Genomic DNA, 23,135 nt, shown 5'->3' on the forward strand with positions numbered 1-23,135 from the left:
TTTTAATGCTGGATTAGCTGGTTTAATGCTGGTTTATCTGGTTTAATGTTGGTTTAGCTGGTTTAATGTAGCCTGCATCTTGTCCATATTTGGACTGGGGACCTAGGCGGGAAGTCAGCCATACCTTTGTGCAGTATGTGGGCCAGACCTGGGGCGCATCTTTCTGTTTTACAATAATTTGTTTCAGATCTGGGCCATACCTTCAACAATCAATCATTCCATAATGTGTGGGTCAGAGCGGGGTCACACCATTCTAATTTGATGGTTTACAGTGTGTGGGCCAGATCTGTGCCTGACATTTTAAATCTGATGGTAATGCAGTATGTATACCAGTTTTGGCCAGGGGACACAGGCATATACCTGGCCCAGAAAATAACACAAAGTATGTAGCCCACAGTTGCCGGAATCATTTAGCTAACAGAGTCTAAAGGCCTATAGACAAGTGCACTTTTAGTCATTGATAATGTCTAACGTGTAATGGATTCATAAACCGTTTATAAACTAGTTTTACTATATAATATAATCTCGTACAAATTGTCCAAATTCCCTGGGAATGGATGAACAAATCCACCTGTTGCCCCGAGCGCGAATCTTTACCACCGGATGGCGCGCTTTTCACAGCGCACGAGGACTGTAAGTGAGGAGAAAACGTCTCGTGGGACCGCGGGTGAAGTCTATACGTTTAGTCGGTTTTTAACGGATTTTAAAAGGCTTCTTTCTTTCCCCCACAAAACTGACTGACTTCTACAGAATAAAGGGTGAGCGATTTAAAATGTTATTACCGGGATTTGTGCCGTTGTTGTTGTTTAGTAATGCCCGGTTAAACACGATAGCATACCATGGAAATGTGTGACATCTCTTGCTATGTCGGAAAAGTTTAAGGACACGGAGTGTGTGTCATCAAATGGATATTATAGAGGTCAAAAATCATACATAAAGGTCTGTAAATGTGGAATTGTTGAATGATAATGTAACAAAACTCCTGTAACGAAAAATGCTGGTCCATATGGAGGGAAACAAGTACATCCAGACAGAGGCGCCGGGTTTGTTTTGTAATTTGACGGCGCATTTGTATACTAGGCCATTTGAGAGAACATCGATATACTGGTGTAATTGATATGACCTACCATTTCTATTGTATATATCTAATGTTTTAAGTGTTTTTTAAAAATATTTTTAATGCGGAATGATGCTTGCGTTTCCATGGGTGTTATTTGCACCCCTCTCTCTTTCGCTGTCACTGCTGCCTGAGTGTCCCATTCTCATTTTTCTAGCGAGACCTAAAGGGCTCCATGCCATAGCTATGGAATGCCTCTCAGCCTCTGACATGGGAAGCTGAGGTGCAATACCTGACATGGTGAATGAACCATCCTGTGTTGTGTCATGCAGAGTTTCTGCGTCCCCTCTCCTGAGTGGCTGGCTCACATTCCAGTCTCTGCTCCTCAAGGTCATGGAGTTCTGAGCAGTGGAGTGGAGAGGGACACATTGCAGAGTGCACTCTACATTAGAGCACCAGCAGTGCTCAAAACTGTCTAGGTTTACCATACATACTTCTGCTTTTAGGCTAAGCTGCAGCCTGGACTATAACTGCCAACTGTCGAATCCAGAGGCTTAAATAATTAATGTGTGTGTTTGTGTGTGTTTTTGTGTGGATATATAGGCAGTAGCTCTACCACCCCCAAAACACCAGATCTCTCTCTCTCTCTCTCTCTCACCCCCCCCCCCCCCCCCCCCCCCTCTCTCTCTCTCTCTCGCTCTCTCAATTCAATTCAATTCAAGGGACAGATGATGTAACCCTCACTGACTGCTTGACTTATGATGAAATGGGCTGCTGGTATCAAATAGTATGTGTGAGAGACATGGTGGCTTGTGAATGTGTTATGTTGTTTTATCTCTGTGTGTGTATGTTAGGGATTCTGGGACCCCTCAGTTGTCTCTGTTGTGACTGAGGTGGATAAATGGGGTTTGGGGGAGCATCTTCAAACGAGATTTGCTTAGAATTCCGTGGCATTATTATATAGTATGAAGAATACAATCAAAGGATATTTCTCCAAATTATTTGAGGGAGTGCGCACATGGCTATTCTGTGTTGAGCGGTTACCAAAGAAACAGGTACAACTATATGTTTAATTTAGAGTTATTTATGTAACTTTAGTTGTGATACAAATGTTGGGCAAATGTACATGTATTGATTTTAGTACATTTTAAGGCTGCATGATGGGACTCTATTGATGTTTTGAAAAAAGTCGCATGAAAGGCATAAGCTCTACTGTGTTTTTTTGCGCAGGCTGTACACAGTTCACTAATCTCTCATTGACAATTTGACAAGCACTTGATAATGCCTTGAATTTCCCGGCTGCATCCCCATTGTGTGGCCGTAATGCCCTCTAAAAATATCCATGTATTTTGTGGGCAGTGGTCGTTTTGCCCTTGGGCTAAATGTACTAATTATAATTCCCTTCTCCCGGCTGCGTGCCGAAGCACCTCTGACACCCATGGTTCTCCGTCATGTGATTGGGTCTTTCTCACAGGCTACAAGTGAAGACTGACACATCGGGGACACAACTTTGTGGCGCATATTGAAGATATTGGAAGAACTGTCATTTACTTTTCGTCAGCCAACAAGATGAGTAGGTCTAACGAACAACAAAAGGACAAACCTTTATCAATCTACTATCCCCCATAGTACAAAAGTTGATCTATTCTATTCTGTGCTAGAAATAAATATTCTAAACATAGTCTGGGACAGTTGTGGGATGCGATAGATCCCAAAATAATACAACCACTAGCATAAAAAACTGTTTTAAGCAATGAGCCTGACGCAATAGATCAGAGCGTTTAGCTTAAAATGTTGATAAACTATTAGGCTATTTCTTAACATTATAAGTGCAGCAATCCACACACAGCAGTAGGCTATAAGCATGAATATTCCATTAGCAGGAAAACATAATTCTCAGAAGTGACCGCAAATGCGATTATGCATAAAATGCTTTTAATATAAAGGTGCATTTTTATGGTGAAAATTATCTTCCTCAAACTTGAAACTCACGCGCTGCTTATGTATGCCAGTTAAGCTCTACTGTCACGACTTCTGCCGAAGCCTCTCCTTGTTCGGGCGGTGCTCGGCAGTCGACGTCACCGGTCTTCTAGCCATCATTGATCCATTTGTAATTTTCCATTGGTTTTGTCTTGTCTTCCTACACACCTGGTTTCAATCCCATTCATTACCTGTTGTGTATTTAACCCTCTGTTTCCCCTCATGTCTTTGTCAGAGATTGTTTTATGTTCAGTATTCGTGTTTTGTATTTGGTGTGCGACGGGTCCTTGTACCCACTTTGTCTCATTGTATTTCATGGTTTTGTAGTTATGTATTTTAAGTTATTAAACTACTCCATTCCAAGTTTTGATTCTCCTTCGCCTGACTTCCCTGCCACCTATACACACGACTGTGACATCTACACCCGATGTAAAGCGGATTAATGTGCTTAATTTTAAGAAATTATTTGGCCACTTTAGTTGTGATACAAACCTTATCAAAACATATAGGTCTATGGGCTAGGCTATATGAGGTGTGTGACTATGATTTGGAAAAGTTGCACAAAAAACGCATGGCTGTTGTCATGACTTTTCCTCCTGGGTGAGGATCAAAGAGAGCCCCCCCTCCTCTCTCTCCCACCAGAGACGAAGGGGGGGAAATGGGTCCGGATCTAGGACTTTAACGATCGGTTGTGAACTTTCTTTCTCATGCACAGCAGTATGGAGAACTCAAAAATCCTTTGTATGTAGAGAGAGAATCTGCCCAAACATCCAAAACTGGATAATGAAACAATATTTATTCATAAAGCATGTGGGAAATGGTTGGTGGGGCTCCAAACAATAATCATGTCAAATCACTTGTTGTTTTGTGATATCATTAAGGACGGTATAACTAAATAACTGTATCTCTGAAAGTGTATGCATTCAAAGGCTCTTCTAAATGTTGTAAAACTTATATGATTAAATATGAAACTATTTTTAAATTTTGTATTATTATTTATTGAATACAGTGAAGCCGCTCAATAACTACATCATACCAGTCATTCAACAGATTCCCATTAGCTTTCCCTCAACCATTTGAGACCCCTCCCACAGTCCCCGCCAGGAAGAAAAATAAATAAAAAATAAATAAAAAATACAATTACAATTCCATTCCCCCCCCAAGAACCCCCCCCAATGCACCAACAGCCAAGATAATGAACTAAAGAGAAAAAAGGAAAAGACAGAAGAAAACAGCAAACAACAATGCAAAACAAATGTTTAAAAATAAAACAAAATAATACATTTAAAACAAAGGACATCAAGGACAACTAAAATCATAACAGCAATGCCAACTGTATATGTTTGTGTGCATGGCACTATTACATGTGTGTGTGTGTTCTTGTATGTGTTTATTTGAATGAGAGTGTGTGTATATGCATGTGTACAAACAGCTGCACGGCATCAGCCTCAGGCAAACCGGCATTAGTTGTAAAAACACTGCCACTTAGTGTCATTCAAATGTACTTTTATTATGTTTTATTTTGACTTTTTTTTCTTTTTTACTTATATCTATGGACATCATTCTATCTCTCACACAGCAACTCCACTCCCACTTGTCTCCAATTCCACATACCAACCCTCAGCTTCCCTCAGCCCATCAATCAATCAATCAATCAATCAAATTTATTTTATATAGCCCTTCGTACATCAGCTGATATCTCAAAGTGCTGTACAGAAACCCAGCCTAAAACCCCAAACAGCAAGCAATGCAGGTGAAGAAGCACGGTGGCTAGGAAAAACTCCCTAGAAAGGCCAAAACCTAGGAAGAAACCTAGAGAGGAACCAGGCTATGTGGGGTGGCCAGTCCTCTTCTGGCTGTGCCGGGTGGAGATTATAACAAAACATGGTCAAGATGTTCAAATGTTCATAAATGACCAGCATGGTCGAATAATAATAAGGCAGAATAGTTGAAACTGGAGCAGCAGCACAGTCAGGTGGACTGGGGACAGCAAGGAGTCATCATGTCAGGTATTCCTGGGGCATGGTCCTAGGGCTCAGGTCCTCCGAGAGAGAGAAAGAAAGAGAGAATTAGAGTGAGCATATGTGGGATGGCCAGTCCTCTTCTGGCTGTGCCGGGTGGAGATTATAACAGAACATGGCCAAGATGTTCAAATGTTCATAAATGATCAGCATGGTCGAATAATAATAAGGCAGAACAGTTGAAACTGGAGCAGCAGCACAGCCAGGTGGACTAGGGACAGCAAGGAGTCATCATGTCAGGTAGTCCTGGGGCATGGTCCTAGGGCTCAGGTCCTCCGAGAGAGAGAAAGAGAGAAGGAGAGAATTAGAGAACGCACACTTAGATTCACACAGGACACCGAATAGGACAGGAGAAGTACTCCAGATATAACAAACTGACCCTAGCCCCCCGACACATAAACTACTGCAGCATAAATACTGGAGGCTGTCTATATCCCATCTATCTCTGCTGGCCACCCACTTTGGGTTTCTATGCAACACATATCTTTCAACTATGCTGTGATGTTTAACGTACAATTTCAATCTATCTAATTGAATAGAATCTACAGATTGATAAATACTTTTACTAAGAGTATTAGTATATTAGTAATTGACTGACCCGGTCTCTCCAGATCTCCTAACAGTACTATTTCTAGGGTCAATTTTAGATCAGTGCTATGCATTTTCAGCCATTCCTGAAGCTGAGACCAGCAATACTAAAATAAATGGTCTATTAATTCTGTATCCTCACAACAAAATCTGCAGAGATTCAATGATTTTATGCCCCAAATATTCAACATTTTGTTGGTGCAAGAATTATATATAATAATTTCAGCAAAAGCACAAAGTATTGAATCCTACGTTGTTTTATATATCAACTCATACCATGGAATTGGTACATCAAAAATCTCTTCACAACTATTTTGCAATCTGTATGGCACAGTTGTCAACATCCTGGTCCTCAAATTAAACTTGTATACTTTCCTATTTATGCTATGTTTTATTCCTCTGCCAGTTTTGATCCTTTATATTGGGCAGACAGACCAGTTCCCTTCCTCCTCCCGCTGCCACCCGCCTCCTCGATTTTTGGGGCAATGCTTTAATCAAATGGTTGTACTCTTGGATTGAGCAGACCTTTCCGTACAATTCTGATAACTCCATGAAGGACATAACTCTACCATTCCAATTTACAATATAATTTAAGAACAAAATACCCTTTCCCATAAATACATGTATTTTATCAACCAGCACATTTGATTTCAGCCATAATATTTATTGTAATTTTTGTTCTATCTTTTCAGGGGGGTGACATTGAAATTATAGCCAGTTCTGCAATGCTTGTTTGAAAAAGAGAGATACTTTGAAAAAAGTATAATTTTCAGTTAATCGAAAATGAGACATGGCAATCTGCACAAAGGCAAAAAGGCCATTTTTAAACAATGGATGAGCTTTTCTTAGTAATCTACTTGAGAACCATTTAGGGTTCAAATAAAACTTTTGAATGAGTGAAGCTTTCAGGGAGAGGTTTAGTGCTTTTATATTTAATAATCTCAACCCACCCAATTTATATTCATTATATAGATAGGCACATTTTTATGTTGTCTGGTTTAGTGTCTCAGATAAAGCGAAATATTTTTGCTCATATGATTTGAAAATCGAATCATCAGGAGAAGGCAGCGCCATAAGCAAGTGGGTAAACTGAGATATGACTAAGGAGTTAATCAGGGCAATTTTTCCATAAATAGACAGGCATTTACCTCTCCATGGTTGCAGGATCTTGTCTATTTTTACAAGTTTTCTTTTGAAATTCATTGTGGAGAGCTTATTTATATCTTTTGTGTGATGAATCCCGAGTATGTCTACTTCACCATCAGCCCATTTTATAGGTAAACTGCAGGGTAATGTAAAAGTTGTATTTTTTAAGGATCCAATACGTAATATTGTACACTTGTCATAATTAGGTTTTAGGCCAGAGAGTACAGAAAAGTTATCTAGATCTTTAATGAGACATTGCAGGGATCTAGTTTATGGACTTAATATAAAACTTGAGTCATCGGCATACATGGACACCTTTGTTTTTAAGCCTTGGATTTCTAATCCTCTAATGTTGTTATTGGATCTGATTTTAATAGCTAGCATTTCGATGGCCATAACGAATAGATATGGTGACAGCGGACACCCTTGTTTAACTCCTCTTGACAATACAAAACTCTTTGAGAAGTAGCCATTATTTACAATTTTACACCGGGGGTTGCTATACATTATTTTTACCCATTTTATAAGAGAATTACCAAAATTGGAATATCCAGGCATTTATAAATAAAATCCAGTCTTACTTTATCAAATGCCTTTTCAAAATCCGCTATAAATACAATTCCTGCCTTCTTATATGTTTCATGATGTTCTATTATTTCTAGTAGTTATCGTATATTATCTCCAATGCATCGTCCATGTAAAAAACCTGTCTGATCAGGATGAACAATACCTGGTAAAACCCTTGCATTTTGCTAATATATTTTTGCATCACAACATTGAAGTGTAAGGGCCTCCAGTTTTTTAGATTGACTGGAAACTACAATAATTATGAAACTATTTGTGATAGGGATGCACGATATATCAGGATTGGCCGATATTAGCTAAAAATGGCAACATCTGTATCGGCCCGATTGTCTAGTTTTACGCCGATGTTAAAAACCGATGTCAATGCTACCGTGCATACCTATATTACGTAGGTACATGACGTAATGACTCCACGTAAAATGTTGCGTTATATATGCAACACAGCATTCGTAACCTAGTGTTACGCGGAGTGGAATAAGGAATCCCAAGAGCAGACTCAGATGAGGAGACTGGGATGAAGTAACCAAGGTATTTATTGAAACACAGGGGGAAGATGGAGTGCAGGCCAGGGGAAGTTCGGGCAGGTTGCAGGAAACCAGGTGCTGAGGCTGGAGCGAGAGGGGTTGGGACAGGGTAAGCAGGTCCGGAGGGGAATCCAAGGGAGCAGTAAAGTGGGGAATCCAGGGCAGAGTAGCAGGATGAGGAGACGTGGGACTGGAGACAGGGACCAGAGTCGGAGCGGGCAGAACTGTAGCGGAGAGGAAAACCGTGTCAGGCGAGGAAAACAGGCACAACAGGATAACAGGATCTCAATAGTAACAAACGGCTAGAAACATAGACTGACTGATCAGAGATTACGATCTGGCAGTGTGGAAGTGGCAGGACTAAGTTTTTGTAGAGGTCTTGATTATGGAACAGGTTGCAGCTGGTGGGGATCTGCTCTGACTCGAGCACACCTGTCTCTGCCCACACAACCACGCACACACAGAGAGGGAGAGGGAGAGAACACTGGGGGAGAGGCGGCAGGTCAAGGAGACACAGGATGACCAGTAGAGGGTGTGGCAGGAGCAGATGTAACACCTAGCCCACACAATGTCTGCTGTGTGGATCGTGCAGTCAACAAGTTGAGGGGTCCATTTGAAAGAGTAAGAACATTTCAGCGAGACAACTCAAAGGCGAAATCCATTAAAGCCAAGATAATGGAATTAATTGCCCTTGACAATCAACTGTTCTAAGTCGTGGGTGATGTTGGCTTTCGCCAACTGGTTGAGCACAGGTACACACTACCAAGTGCGCTCGTTTTCAGATGTTGCCCTACCGGAGTTACACAGTAATAGCGTCACTACTATTATCTTCATGACATACATACTATGGAACGCCGTTTGGGTCTTTGCGTGTCAATAAAGATACATTAGAACTGTCAAAGCTGTACATGAAAGTCTGCAAACAAGAAAACACCGGCCACGAACAATGTGTCATCATTTGTTCGACCGCAACTTCTGGGGTAGCTAGCTTTAGCTTGGTACCTAGCTAGCACCAATACAACCAGCTTGAAAGCAATGACCAGTAGAAACTGCAGTCATTTTCATTATTCTTAGCAATGATTTAGGAATCCTTGTGAGTAAGTATTAGCTAGGTAGCCACTTGATGTTCGGCTATTGAAATTGAACTTCAATTCATGAAAATAAATAGCTAGCCAGCTACTTAACACTGTTGCCCCAAGCTAACGTTATAAGCAGCCAGCTAGCTTCATCTGGCCACAATAAGGATTAGGCACAATAGTGGAATTTGCAGTTTGCCTTCAAAATAGAAGTATGTCATTGACTGTGATGCAAATGAATACCAATAGTAGAATTATGCCATACCTTTATTTTGAAGGCTAACGCAAAGTCCACTTTTGTGGCAAGCTTCATATAGATGGGTCCGACCATCATTAATCAAATAAGAACTGTTTATAAATTAGGGTTATTTTTTCAGGTATGACCCAGATGCAGACAGTGTCGAAGAAACAAAAGTGTATTTCTAATATAGGGGTAGGCAAACGACAGGTCAAAGGCAGGCAGGGGTCAGTAATCCAGAGAAGGTGCAAATGGTCCAGAACGGCAGGCAGTCTCAGGGTCAGGGCAGGCAGAAGGGTCAAAACCGGGAAGGACTAGGAAACAGGAGCAAGAAGCAGACAGGAGCAGGGGAACAAACGGTGGTAGGTTTCACTAACAAAACAAACTGGCAACAGACAAACAGAGAACACAGGTATAAATACACAGGGGATAATGGGGAGGATGGGCGACACCTGGAGGGGGGTAGAGACAAGCACAAAGACAGGTGAAACAGATCAGGGTGTGACACAAACGGATTGGGAAATTTCAACAGAGGGAGACAACAAAGACATACAAGTGTAAATATGTACATTGCATTTCTAAATCTGAACGAGCGTTTGTTTGGGTGCTAAATATCCATATTTACGATGAGCGTATTATTCAACTGTATACACCCTGTACGACAGTTGCATTATTTTGTCTCTCCTTCTCCCTCTGTTTCGTTCCCCACCCCTTTCATTGTGTAACCAGCCGTCATACGGAGTTAGTCCACTGGGGACTTTTCATTGCATAATCTTAGAAATCAATTCAACCTATAATGTGGCTGTTTATGTATTTCTGTGTGATTTATTTAATTAGCTCGTAAATAAATAATTAAGCCAATTTGTGTAAGCTGTGTCATCATGTAGACTAGGGTTCGTGCAGATTTATAGAATATTACGACGTTCAGAATGAGACTGATATGAGGTAAAAATACATTCTCCAAGATCGCATAGCAGTTCAGACGTCTTTTGTCCTCGTCTTGTCGTGTCCTGTATATATATATATTTACAACTTTTTTTCACATACATTTTATTTTTATTTTCCATCAACTCTTCTTCTAAACACTCTCCTGCAACCAGCCTCACCAATTTATATTTATAAAAAAGTATTATTTACCTCAGATCTGCAATCCTTCAGGAAGCTAGCCAGAAACTCCAGGAGGCTGGCCAGAAACTAGCCAGAAGCTAGCCAGGAGCTAGCCCAGAAGCTAATCAGAAGCTAACCACGGTTTGTGGTCATCGGCTGTCCTTTAGTTCGAAAATCTATCGAAAATCTATCGCCAGTTTTGTACGGCGCAGCGCGGCTCGGGAAACGGAACATACCGGACCATTTTTTTTTTCTCTCCATGTCCCTGGATTTCAACTGCTCTCTGGACGTTCATACCCGGATCTCACAGCTAGCTAGCTGCTATCCGTGTGACAGTCGGCTTTCGTCGATTCCGGAGCAAACATCGATTGTTCCGGTGCTAGCCAGCTCCGTCAATCACGCCTGAGTTCCATCATTCACTCCTGGGCTGCAGTCACCTATCCGGACCCGTTTCACTGCCCACGCGGAGCCCCACCGGGCCTTCACAACCGGACTGCCGACGTTATCTACCTGAAGGAGACCCGGCTGGCTCCTCTGTCGCGACGTTACCGGAACGCCCATCTGCGGCCCGCTAACCGTTAGCTGTCTTTCCGGCTGCTATCTGAATAGACAATCGGACAATTTATTTATTTGAATTATTATGTTTTCTTCTCGGGCCTCTATAACTATATCTATTGTTCTTATTTTTGTTGTTGTGTGATTTGGATTAATCCCCTCTACCACACGGAACCCCACTAATCTACTGACCGAACGCAAGAGGTGGCTAACAACAGACTCCATCCTATGCTAGCTTGCTACCGGTTGGCTTGGCTAGCTGTCTAAATCGCCGTGACCCTAAACCAACCTCTCCACTCACTGGACCCTTTTGATCACTCGACTAAGCATGCCTCTCCTTAATGTCAATATGTCTTGTCCATTGCTGTTCTGGTTAGTGTTTATTGGCTTATTTCACTGTAGAGCCTCTAGTCCTGCTCACTATACCTTATCCAACCTATTAGTTCCACCACCCACATATGCAATGACATCTCCTGGTTTCAATGATGTTTCTAGAGACAATATCTCTCTCTTCATCACTCAATACCTAGGTTTACCTCCACTGTATTCACATCCTACCTTACCTTTGTCTGTACATTATACCTTGATGCTATTTTATCGCCCCCAGAAACCTCCATTTACTCTCTGTTCCAGACTTTCTAGACGACCAATTCTTATTGCTTTCAGTCGCACCCTTATTCTACTCCTCCTATGTTCCTCTGGCGATGTAGAGGTGAATCCAGGCCCTGCAGTGCCTAGCTCCACTCCTATTCCCCAGGCGCTCTCTTTTGACGACTTCTGTAACCGTAATAGCCTTGGTTTCATGCATGTTAACATTAGAAGCCTCCTCCCTAAGTTTGTTCTTTTCACTGCTTTAGCACACTCTGCCAACCCGGATGTTCTAGCTGTGTCTGAATCCTGGCTTAGGAAGACCACCAAAAATTCAGACATTTTAATTCCAAACTACAACATTTTCAGACAAGATAGAACTGCCAAAGGGGGCGGTGTTGCAATTTACTGCAAAGATAGCCTGCAGAGTTCTGTCCTACTATCCAGGTCTGTACCCAAACAATTTGAACTTCTACTTTTAAAAATCCACCTTTCTAAAAACAAGTCTCTCACCGTTGCCGCCTGCTATAGACCACCCTCTGCCCCCAGCTGTGCTCTGGACACCATATGTGAACTGATTGCCCCCCATCTATCTTCAGAGCTCGTGCTGCTAGGCGACCTAAACTGGAACATGCTTAACACCCCAGCCATCCTACAATCTAAACTTGATGCCCTCAATCTCACACAAATTATCAATGAACCTACCAGGTACCTCCCCAAAGCCTTAAACACGGGCACCCTCATAGATATCATCCTAACCAACTTCCCCTCTAAATACACCTCTGCTGTCTTCAACCAAGATCTCAGCGATCACTGCCTCATTGCCTGCATCCGTAATGGGTCAGCGGTCAAACGACCTCCTCTCATCACTGTAAAACGCTCCCTGAAACACTTCAGCGAGCAGGCCTTTCTAATCGACCTGGCCGGGGTATCCTGGAAGGATATTGACCTCATCCCGTCAGTAGAGGATGCCTGGATATTTTTTAAAAATGCCTTCCTAACCATCTTAAATAAACATGCCCCATTCAAGAAATTTAGAACCAGGAACAGATATAGCCCTTGGTTCTCCCCAGACCTGACTGCCCTTAATCAACACAAAAACGTCCTATGGCGTTCTGCATTAGCATCGAACAGCCCCCGTGATATGCAGCTGTTCAGGGAAGCTAGAAACCATTATACACAGGCAGTTAGAAAAGCCAAGGCTAGCTTTTTCAAGCAGAAATTTGCTTCTTGCAACACTAACTCAAAAAAGTTCTGGGACACTGTAAAGTCCATGGAGAATAAGAACACCTCCTCCCAGCTGCCCACTGCACTGAAGATAGGAAACACTGTCACCACTGATAAATCCACCATAATTGAAAATTTCAATAAGCATTTTTCTACTGCTGGCCATGCTTTCCACCTGGCTACTCCTACCCCTGTCAACAGCACTGCACCCCCAACAGCAACTCGCCCAAGCCTTCCCCATTTCTCCTTCTCCCAAATCCATTCAGCTGATGTTCTGAAAGAGCTGCAAAATCTGGACCCCTACAAATCAGCCGGGCTAGACAATCTGGACCCTTTCTTTCTAAAATTATCTGCCGAAATTGTTGCCACCCCTATTACTAGCCTGTTCAACCTCTCTTTCGTGTCGTCTGAGATTCCCAAAGATTGGAAAGCAGCTGCGGTCATCCCCCTCTTCAAAGGGGGGGACACTCTTGACCCAAACTGCTACAGACCTATATCTATCCTACCATGCCTTTCTAAGGTCTTCGAAAGCCAAGTCAACAAACAGATTACCGACCATTTTGAATCTCACCATACCTTCTCTGCTATGCAATCTGGTTTCAGAGCTGGTCATGGGTGCACCTCAGCCACGCTCAAGGTCCTAAACGATATCTTAACCGCCATCGATAAGAAACATTACTGTGCAGCCGTATTCATTGATCTGGCCAAGGCTTTCGACTCTGTCAATCACCACATCCTCATCGGCAGACTCAACAGCCTTGGTTTCTCAAATGATTGCCTCGCCTGGTTCACCAACTACTTCTCTGATAGAGTTCAGTGTGTCAAATCTGAGGGTCTGTTGTCCGGACCTCTGGCAGTCTCTATGGGGGTGCCACAGGGTTCAATTCTTGGACCGACTCTCTTCTCTGTATACATCAATGAGGTCGCTCTTGCTGCTGGTGAGTCTCTGATCCACCTCTACGCAGACGACACCATTCTGTATACTTCCGGCCCTTCTTTGGACACTGTGTTAACAACCCTCCAGGCAAGCTTCAATGCCATACAACTCTCCTTCCGTGGCCTCCAACTGCTCTTAAATACAAGTAAAACTAAATGCATGCTCTTCAACCGATCACTACCTGCACCTACCCGCCTGTCCAACATCACTACTCTGGACGGCTCTGACTTAGAATACGTGGACAACTACAAATACTTAGGTGTCTGGTTAGACTGTAAACTCTCCTTCCAGACCCATATCAAACATCTCCAATCCAAAGTTAAATCTAGAATTGGCTTCCTATTTCGCAACAAAGCATCCTTCACTCATGCTGCCAAACATACCCTTGTAAAACTGACCATCCTACCAATCCTCGACTTTGGCGATGTAATTTACAAAATAGCCTCCAATACCCTACTCAACAAACTGGATGCAGTCTATCACAGTGCAATCCGTTTTGTCACCAAAGCCCCATACACTACCCACCATTGCGACCTGTACGCTCTCGTTGGCTGGCCCTCGCTTCATACTCGTCGCCAAACCCACTGGCTCCATGTCATCTACAAGACCCTGCTAGGTAAAGTCCCCCCTTATCTCAGCTCGCTGGTCACCATAGCATCTCCCACCTGTAGCACACGCTCCAGCAGGTATATCTCTCTAGTCACCCCCAAAACCAATTCTTTCTTTGGCCGCCTCTCTTTCCAGTTCTCTGCTGCCAATGACTGGAACGAACTACAAAAATCTCTGAAACTGGAAACTCTTATCTCCCTCACTAGCTTTAAGCACCAACTGTCAGAGCAGCTCACAGATTACTGCACCTGTACATAGCCCACATATAATTTAGCCCTATCAACTACCTCTTTCCCAACTGTATTTAATTTATTTATTTATTTTGCTCCTTTGCACCCCATTATTTTTATTTCTACTTTGCACATTCTTCCATTGCAAAACTACCATTCCAGTGTTTTACTTGCTATATTGTATTTACCTTGCCACCAAGGCCTTTTTTTGCCTTTACCTCCCTTCTCACCTCATTTGCTCACATTGTATATAGACTTGTTTATACTTTATTATTGACTGTATGTTTGTTTTACTCCATGTGTAACTCTGTGTTGTTGTATCTGTCGAACTGCTTTGCTTTATCTTGGCCAGGTCGCAATTGTAAATGAGAACTTGTTCTCAACTTGCCTACCTGGTTAAATAAAGGTAAAATAAATAAAATAAATAAAACATTAGTAAGTAACTGTTATCTATACATATGAATATATCTTATAAGAGTTCAATTAGGGAGATAGTAACTCGTTAAATAAGTTTTCCTGTGGTGTCCCAAGTTACTGAGTTAATTGTTACATTATTAATATAATCACGTAATCAATTAAACATAGTTCATTGATTTGATAAGATAACCATCATCGCATTAATGATAGTCACGTCAGTCACGACAGCAGTTTCTTGCCTTAAGCTGGGCATCATTCACATGTGATAGGCTAATATGGTCACCCATCAGACTATTATTGATTTAATCTTGTCTTTACATATACAAAATAATATATGTGTGAAATTTGTTTGGATTTAGAATGGACTATTATCATGCACCTGTCTTGAAACAGTGCAATTAAATAGTGAATGAAGGACGCTTTTCCTATAGTTCATTTTCATGCCAGCCAGGTACACTATATTCCTGTTGTAAAGAGAAGCAATCTGCTTAATATTAGGAAAGTTGAGAAATAAATATAGTAGACCTAGCCTATAGAAAGCTGATGGGATCCTCCTCTTTTTAGTAGAGGCCATCACTCTGTTTTCTCACACAATTGCGCAGCCTATAGAAATGTTGCGCAACATGCGGTCATGGGCTCTCATGAAGTGTTTGATTCGATTTGCGATACATTTGCATTGACATCAGAGTGATTAGAGGGACAGTAGAGTGCTTAGTACCAGGCAGTTAGCAAGTTTGGCAGGCTACTAATAACCATCAGAGCTTGGAGATTACCGTGACTAAATGGTCACGTGGAATTTCACTCCCGTCATGACTCGTGACCGGCCGTGTGGCGGTAATACGGTCACCGTAACAGCCCTACTCTGTGCTCTGTTGCTGTAGCTGGGCTGTGCTTACTCACCACAAGTGCTCTCTCTGTCTCTCTCTCTCTGTAACTCTCTTTCTTGCTCTGTCACTCTCTCTGTCACTCTCTCTGTCACCCTCTCTCTGTCACTCTGTTTGTCTGTCTCTCTTTCTCTCAGTCACTCTGTCACTTTCTGTCTTTCTCTCTCTCTTTCTCTGTGGCTGAAGATGCTGGCCTCTAAAAGTGATGTGTTGCTTGTATGTGTCACCTTTGTGTGTGTTTGTGTGTTATACTCTCTCAGTATACCCATTCCCTGTCCTGACCGATAATTTCTTGTCATTTCTCCCTCTTGCTGCTCCACAGCTGTGTAACTGCAGGACATAAATAATAGAGACTGCAGAAGCATCCCTAAGTATGTACACACACACAAACACTCCCATGGTTGTCTACTCGTGCAGTTCTGCAGCATTTTTCTTCTATTCATTCATCCTGCGATGCTGCTATTGTCAGGATAGCCCCCAGGAGATCTATTCTCAGTTACTTTTTCTTTAGTAATTAATGAGACTCACACAATCAGTTACAACAAGTGCTTTACACAATTGTTGCAGAATTTGGCTTATTGTGTCAAAACTAGAGGTCGACCAATGACGATTTTTCAACGGCGATACCAATTTATTGGAGGACCCAAAAAAAATCTGATACCGATTAATCGGCTGATTTTTTAAAATGTATTTGTAATAATGACAATTACAACAATACTGAATGAATACTTATTTTAATTAATATAATACATCAATAAAATAAATGTAGCCTCAAATAAATAATGAAACATGTTCAATTTGGTTTAAATAATGCAAAAACAAAGTGTTGGAGAAGAAAGTAAAAGTGCAATATGTGCCATGTAAGAAAGCTAACGTTTAAGTTCCTTGCTCAGAACATGAGAACATATGAAAGCTGGTGGTTCCTTTTCACATGAGTCTTCAATATTCCCACTTACCCTAGAGAGGTTATGTGGGACCCACCTGGCCAACATCCAGTGAGATTGCAGAGCGCCAAATTCAAATACAGAAAAACTCATTATAAAAATTCAGAAAAGATACAACTATTTTACATAGGTTTAAAGATGAACTTCTGGTGAATCCAACCATGGTGTCAGATTTCAAAAATGTTTTACGGCGAAAGCATACCTTGCGATTATTTGAGAACACTGACCAGCAGACAAATCATTACAAACAGTAACCAGCCAAGTAGAAGAGTTAGACAAGTCAGAAATAGAGATACAATTAATCACTTACCTTTGATGATCTTCATATGTTTGCACTCAGAAGACATTCATTTATTCAATAAATGTTCCTTTTGTTCAATAAAGTCTCTCTTTATATCCGAAAACTCTGTGTGCAATGAACGCAAGAGAAGTGACACAATTTCACCTGGTTAATATTGCCTACTGACTTGGGTTTATTTGAGCTAAATATGCAGGTTTAAAAAATATATACTTCTGTGTATTGATTTTAAGAAAGGCATTGATGTTTATGGTTAGGTACACATTGGAGCAACGACAGTCCTTTTTCGCAAATACGCACCACATCGATTATATGCACGCTAGATAAACTAGTAATATAATCAACCATGTGTATTTAACTAGTGATTATGATTGATTGATTGTTTTTTATAAGATAAGTTTAATGCTAGCTAGCAACTTACCTTGGCTTACTGCATTCACGTAACAGTCAGACTCCTCGTGAGGCAGGTGGTTAGAGCGTTGGACTAGTTAACTGTAAGGTTGCAAGATTGAATCCCCGAGCTGACAAGGTAAAAATCTGCCGTTCTGCCCCTGAACAAGGCAGTTAACCCACCGTTCCTAGGCCGTCATTGAAAATAAGAATGTATTCTGAACTGACTTGCCTAATTAAATAAAGATTAAATAATGGTGTAATTTTTTTTTTGCCAAATCGGTGTCCAAAATACCGATTTCCAATTGTTATGAAAACATGAAATCGGCCCTAATTAATCGGCCATTCCGATTAATCGGTCGACCTCTAGTCAAAACTCTGCACACAACACTTGGAGATAAACATCTCACTTCTATGTCAAAATGAAACTCTGCAATCAAAACCTAACAATCCTTTTTCAAAATGGCATTTTTGCAACAAAATGATACACACATACACCATTTGAATTACTCTTTCAAAGCAGCAACACACTGATGTACTTTATACAAAACACTGTCTGTCTTTAGTACTTTGTATACCTTTTACATTTTCTCATACAAGCTTCTGTGAAAGATTGTTCCAGTACAGTACATCTACTCACATTTCAATTAACACAAAAATAGAAAGGCTTCAGAAAAAAATATATACAGCTTATTTTTTTTGCCATTGCAGGTTTTTACAACAACCTAAAACACAAAGAAAAGTAGAATTACAGTACTCAATACAACATGTTACTGTATGTAAACAAAATAATTACAGTAAAAGTACAGTGCAATGGTAAATAAAAAATATGGTTTATGGATCCCGTCTTCTATTAGGGTCTGGCACATCACCTCATCCACATCACAAGCAATGTCATCCCTGGCTAGGCAATGGGGAAAATATTGCATTGCGTACCGTATCCAACCCTGGAATGACCCCACCTCAATATCTCTGCATGCCTCTTCCATTGCTTGCAATAGAGGCAGGCGGGCATGTGATTGGTCGGTCATACACTTTCCAACGCCAAGCCGAAAATAATTCCTCAATCGGATTGAGAAATGGGGAGTAAGGGGGCAAGTATACAACTTTGAAGTCATTGTGGTAGGTGAACCAGTCCCTGAACAGAGCAGCTCGGTGGGAACTAACATTATCCCAGATGACAACAAACCAGGGCTGCTCTGGTCCGTCCTGTACAACTGCATTATGTAGTGCATCCAGAAATATGATAATGTGTGCAGTATTGTAGGGACCGAGGGTGGCATGGTGATGGAGAACTCCTTGCAGACTAATGGCGGCACAAAAGGTGATATTTCCCCCACGCTGCCCAGGGACATTCACAATAGTTCTTTGTCCTATAACATTTCGGCCCCAACTCCTGATTTTAGCTAAATTGAATCCAGCTTCATCAATGAAAATGAACTTATGAGGCTGTGCAGCTGCATCAAAGTTGAGACTCTCTGTAACAGAAAATGCATACACTGTACCGTGAATATGGTGTAACTCAAAACACAGGACTACAATGTCTTCATTTTCACACAAGGATGGGGTTGGGGGTGGGGGAGTGGGTTGGGTGAGACACATTCAGTCAAACTACAAGCTACAGGCAAGGCACGTGCCCCCACAGAACTGTCTGGCAGTTCTATAGAAAATGCATATGATGTCATTGGTTAGGTTCTTTTTTACATACTGTACACAGTAACATTGAAACTGTATTACATGTACTTCACAGCACTATATCAATTTATTTTTTGTTCACTGAGGAGCATAGACATAATATTGAAGGACTACAGTGTAATGTACTGTGATGCAGAATGATGTGCAACAATTACATAGGTACAGTCTAGTGTAGAAAGTTGGAGACATACCTGTTCTCCAGTTTAAATGTCTGTATTATGGATGCTACCGTGTAGCGACTCAGGTTGGGCTGGCTCTCTGCGCAGCCTCCCTCATCGTCAGGCCATGATTTATGACATGGTCCACCAAAGTGGCCCTAATGTTGTCGGAAATATGTCTCTGTCTATTGCCTGGTCCCCTTCTTTGTTCTTGTCCTCGTCCTCCTCCTACTCTTCTCACTCTCACTGCCTCCATGTTTGCATAGTTCTCACAAAAGAGGTGATCTTACCTGAGGTCTATTTGTAGTGGAAAGGCTCAGACTAATTGGTGTTCAATTACTGTAGAAGTGTTTTTGTGTGTGTGTGTGTGTGTGTGTGTGTGTGTGTGTGTGTGTGTGTGTGTGTGTGTGTGTGTGTGTGTGTGTGTGTGTGTGTGTGTGTGTGTGTGTGTGTGTGTGTGTGTGTGTGTGTGTGGGGGGGGGTGTTACCAATTTCAGGTATGTTTTGCATTTTGAATAGAAGTGTTTTCCCAATGATTGCAAGAGATTTCATTATTGAATGAAGTGTCAAATGTAAGAAACAGAATGTAGTGTTTTGCAAGGTGTGTTGCAGAATTGCAAACAAAGTGCAAAGCAGAAAATGTGTTTGTACTTTTGGTGCCTTTGTTTAAGGCATGGTTACAAAAGTTAAGGGTTTGATGCTTTTGTCTAAGCATTCACTTTCAGTGTGTAATCGGCAAAAACATGTTATGCCAAAATAACATGCAAAACATGTCACACAGGTGGAGCTCTGCCATTCTGATCCTATGGTGATTAACAGTAGAGCTATTCGAAGGGTTGGAAAGTGAATATTTATCTGGTTTCGTTTGGTCTTTTAGTTGAGTGAATTCTGGAATTCAAACACTCCTTGTAAACATTCCCTGGAATAGAAACTAAGCTCCCTCCCTCATCCCCCTCTCTTGCTGCCCCATATCACAAAGCCACGCCGTAATTATGTGCATAACTAAGAGTGTGTGTGTGTGTGTGTGTGTGTGTGTGTGTGTGTGTGTGTGTCTGTTTGTTTGTGTGTGTGTGTGTGTGTGTGTGTTTGTGTGTGTGTGTGTGTGTGTCTGTGTGTGTGTGTGTGTGTGTGTCTGTTTGTGTGTGTCTTTTTGTGTGTGTGTGTGTAGACCCCAGGCAGCATTCTGTCCTGTTCTGATGCCAGTATACCAGGATGTGATATTCTTCCTACACGCACAAGCACACATTCCTGTTATAGGACTTAGAGACAACATGACTGAGACAACATACATTAGTCAATGTGAAAACATGCAGGAGATAAACATGTCAACTAGCCATTATTACCAAACAGTCACTGCCCTCTCTGTGCAGGAGATAAACATGTCAACTAGCCATTATTACCAAACAGTCACTACCCTCTGTGCAGGAGATAAACATGTCAACTAGCCATTATTACCAAACAGTCACTACCCTCTGTGCTGGAGATAAACATGTCAACTAGCCATTATTACCGAACAGTCACTGCCCTCTGTGCTGGAGATAAACATGTCAACTAGCCATTATTACCAAACAGTCACTGCCCTTTCTGTGCAGGAGATAAACATGTCAACTAGCCATTATTACCAAACAGTCACTACCCTCTGTGCTGGAGATAAACATGTCAACTAGCCATTATTACCGAACAGTCACTGCCCTCTGTGCTGGAGATAAACATGTCAACTAGCCATTATTACCAAACAGTCACTGCCCTCTCTGTGCAGGAGATAAACATGTCAACTAGCCATTATTACCAAACAGTCACTGCCCTCTCTGTGCAGGAGATAAACATGTCAACTAGCCATTATTACCAAACGGTCACCGCCCTCTCTGTGCAGGAGATAAACATGTCAACTAGCCATTATTACCAAACAGTCACTGCCCTCTCTGTGCTGGAGATAAACATGTCAACTAGCCATTATTACCGCTCTTTCCTGTCTATGGAGGGTAGAGAAGGAAAAGGATGTTATGTTATAACATAAAGATGTTATTCAGCAGGTGCATACAGAGACATGGCTGAGTGAGCACTGAGACAGAGTTGGGTGGGGCACTTATAGAGCACACAAAAGGACCAGTGTTCTTTCTTTCTCTCTCTATATATCTTTCTCTGTATCTCTCTCTCTTTCTCTCTCTGTCTGTCTGTCTGTCTGTCTGTCTGTCTGTCTGTCTGTCTGTCTCTTTCTCTCACACACTTGGGGAGGGCAGTCTATGTTTGTGTTTCTATGTTTGGTTTCTGTTTTGGCCTAGTATGGTTCTCAATCAGAGGCAGGTGTCGTTAGTTGTCTCTGATTGAGAATCATCAGGTACTACTTAGGTAGCCTGGGTTTCACTGTTGGTTTGTGGGTGTTTGTTTCCTGTGTCAGTGTTTGTGCCACACGGGACTGTTTAGTTTAATTTCACCATGTTATTTTGTATTCTGTCGTGTTCAGTTTTTCTATTAAAACATGGACACTTACCACGCTGCGTTTTGGTCCGATCCTTGCTACACCTCTTCAGATGAAGAAGAGTCCTGACATACCCCGTACCCTAGGGCTGGGGAGCACGCCAGGGTCCCTCTGGAGCTAATGCACAATCACCTGCCTGTGTCCAGCCTCTCTTTCACACATGTCTCAGTATGTGTTTGAGTCTGTGTGTTTAAAGGCTGCATTCCTGAGCTTGCTGATCTGTAGCTGGGTGATTAATAGTAACTTGCTGATTGTTTAAGAGCTGAATTCCTCAGGCCTGCTCTTACACACAAAGAACTGACTGGTCAACCACAACACACAAATACCAGACAACCATGTTGTTTCTTATGTGGGATATTTCAATTATACTGTACCAAATATACAAGTGTGTGATGAGTTCTGGGGCTGTGTGTTATAGTCTGGGGCTTTGTGTTATAGTCTGGGGCTGTGTGTTGTAGTCTGGGGCTGTGTGTTATAGTCTGGGACTGTGTGTTATAGTCTGGGGCTGTGTGTTATAGTTTGGGGCTGTGTGTTATAGTCTGGGGCTGTGTGCTATAGTCTGGGGCTGTGTGTTTTAGTCTGGGACTGTGTGTTATAGTCTGGGACTGTGTGTTATAGTCTGGGGCTGTGTGTTATAGTCTGGGGCTGTGTGTTATAGTCTGGGGCTGTGTGTTATAGTCTGGGACTGTGTGTGTTATAGTCTGGGGCTGTGTGTGTTATAGTCTGGGACTGTGTGTGTTATAGTCTGGGGCTGTGTGTTATAGCCTGGGGCTGTGTGTTATAGTCTGGGACTGTGTGTTATAGTCTGGGGCTGTGTGTTATAGTCTGGGGCTGTGTGTTATAGTCTGGGGCTGTGTGTTATAGTCTGGAGCTGTGTGTTATAGTCTGGGGCTGTGTGTTATGGTTTGGGGCTGTGTGTTATAGTCTGGGACTGTGTGTTATAGTCTGGGGCTGTGTGTTATAGTCTGGGGCTGTGTGTTATAGTCTGGGACTGTGTGTTATAGTCTGGGGCTGTGTGTTATAGTCCGGGGCTGTGTGTTATAGTCTGGGACTGTGTGTTATGGTTTGGGGCTGTGTGTTATAGTCTGGGACTGTGTGTTATAGTCTGGGGCTGTGTGTTATGGTCTGGGGCTGTGTGTTATAGTCTGGGACTGTGTGTTATGGTTTGGGGCTGTGTGTTATAGTCTTGGGCTTTGTGTTATAGTCTGGGGCTGTGTGTTATAGTCTGGGGCTGTGTGTTATAGTCTGGGACTGTGTGTTATGGTTTGGGGCTGTGTGTTATAGTCTTGGGCTTTGTGTTATAGTCTGGGGCTGTGTGTGATTCTGGGACTTAATTCCCAAACTAAAGCAGAGTTAGGAGATCAGAGGCAGAAGCTGCTGGCAGAACTGTCAGAACTATTTC

General features: G+C 42.0%; 1 protein-coding gene across 1 annotated transcript in view; it reads left to right on the top strand.

Annotated features, from left to right (window-relative positions):
- The first annotated feature begins 634 nt into the window (after nt 1–634).
- LOC110507223 (ventricular zone-expressed PH domain-containing protein-like) overlaps nt 635–23,135 on the top strand; it is a 156,891-nt gene continuing 134,390 nt past the window's right edge. The window contains exon 1 of the mRNA XM_036965017.1: nt 635–758. The gene's annotated coding sequence lies outside the window, so the exon portion shown is untranslated. The remainder of the gene's footprint in view (nt 759–23,135) is intronic.

The sequence above is a fragment of the Oncorhynchus mykiss genome, chromosome 27 (genome assembly GCF_013265735.2).
Source record: "Oncorhynchus mykiss isolate Arlee chromosome 27, USDA_OmykA_1.1, whole genome shotgun sequence".
NCBI classification, from domain to species: domain Eukaryota; kingdom Metazoa; phylum Chordata; class Actinopteri; order Salmoniformes; family Salmonidae; genus Oncorhynchus; species Oncorhynchus mykiss.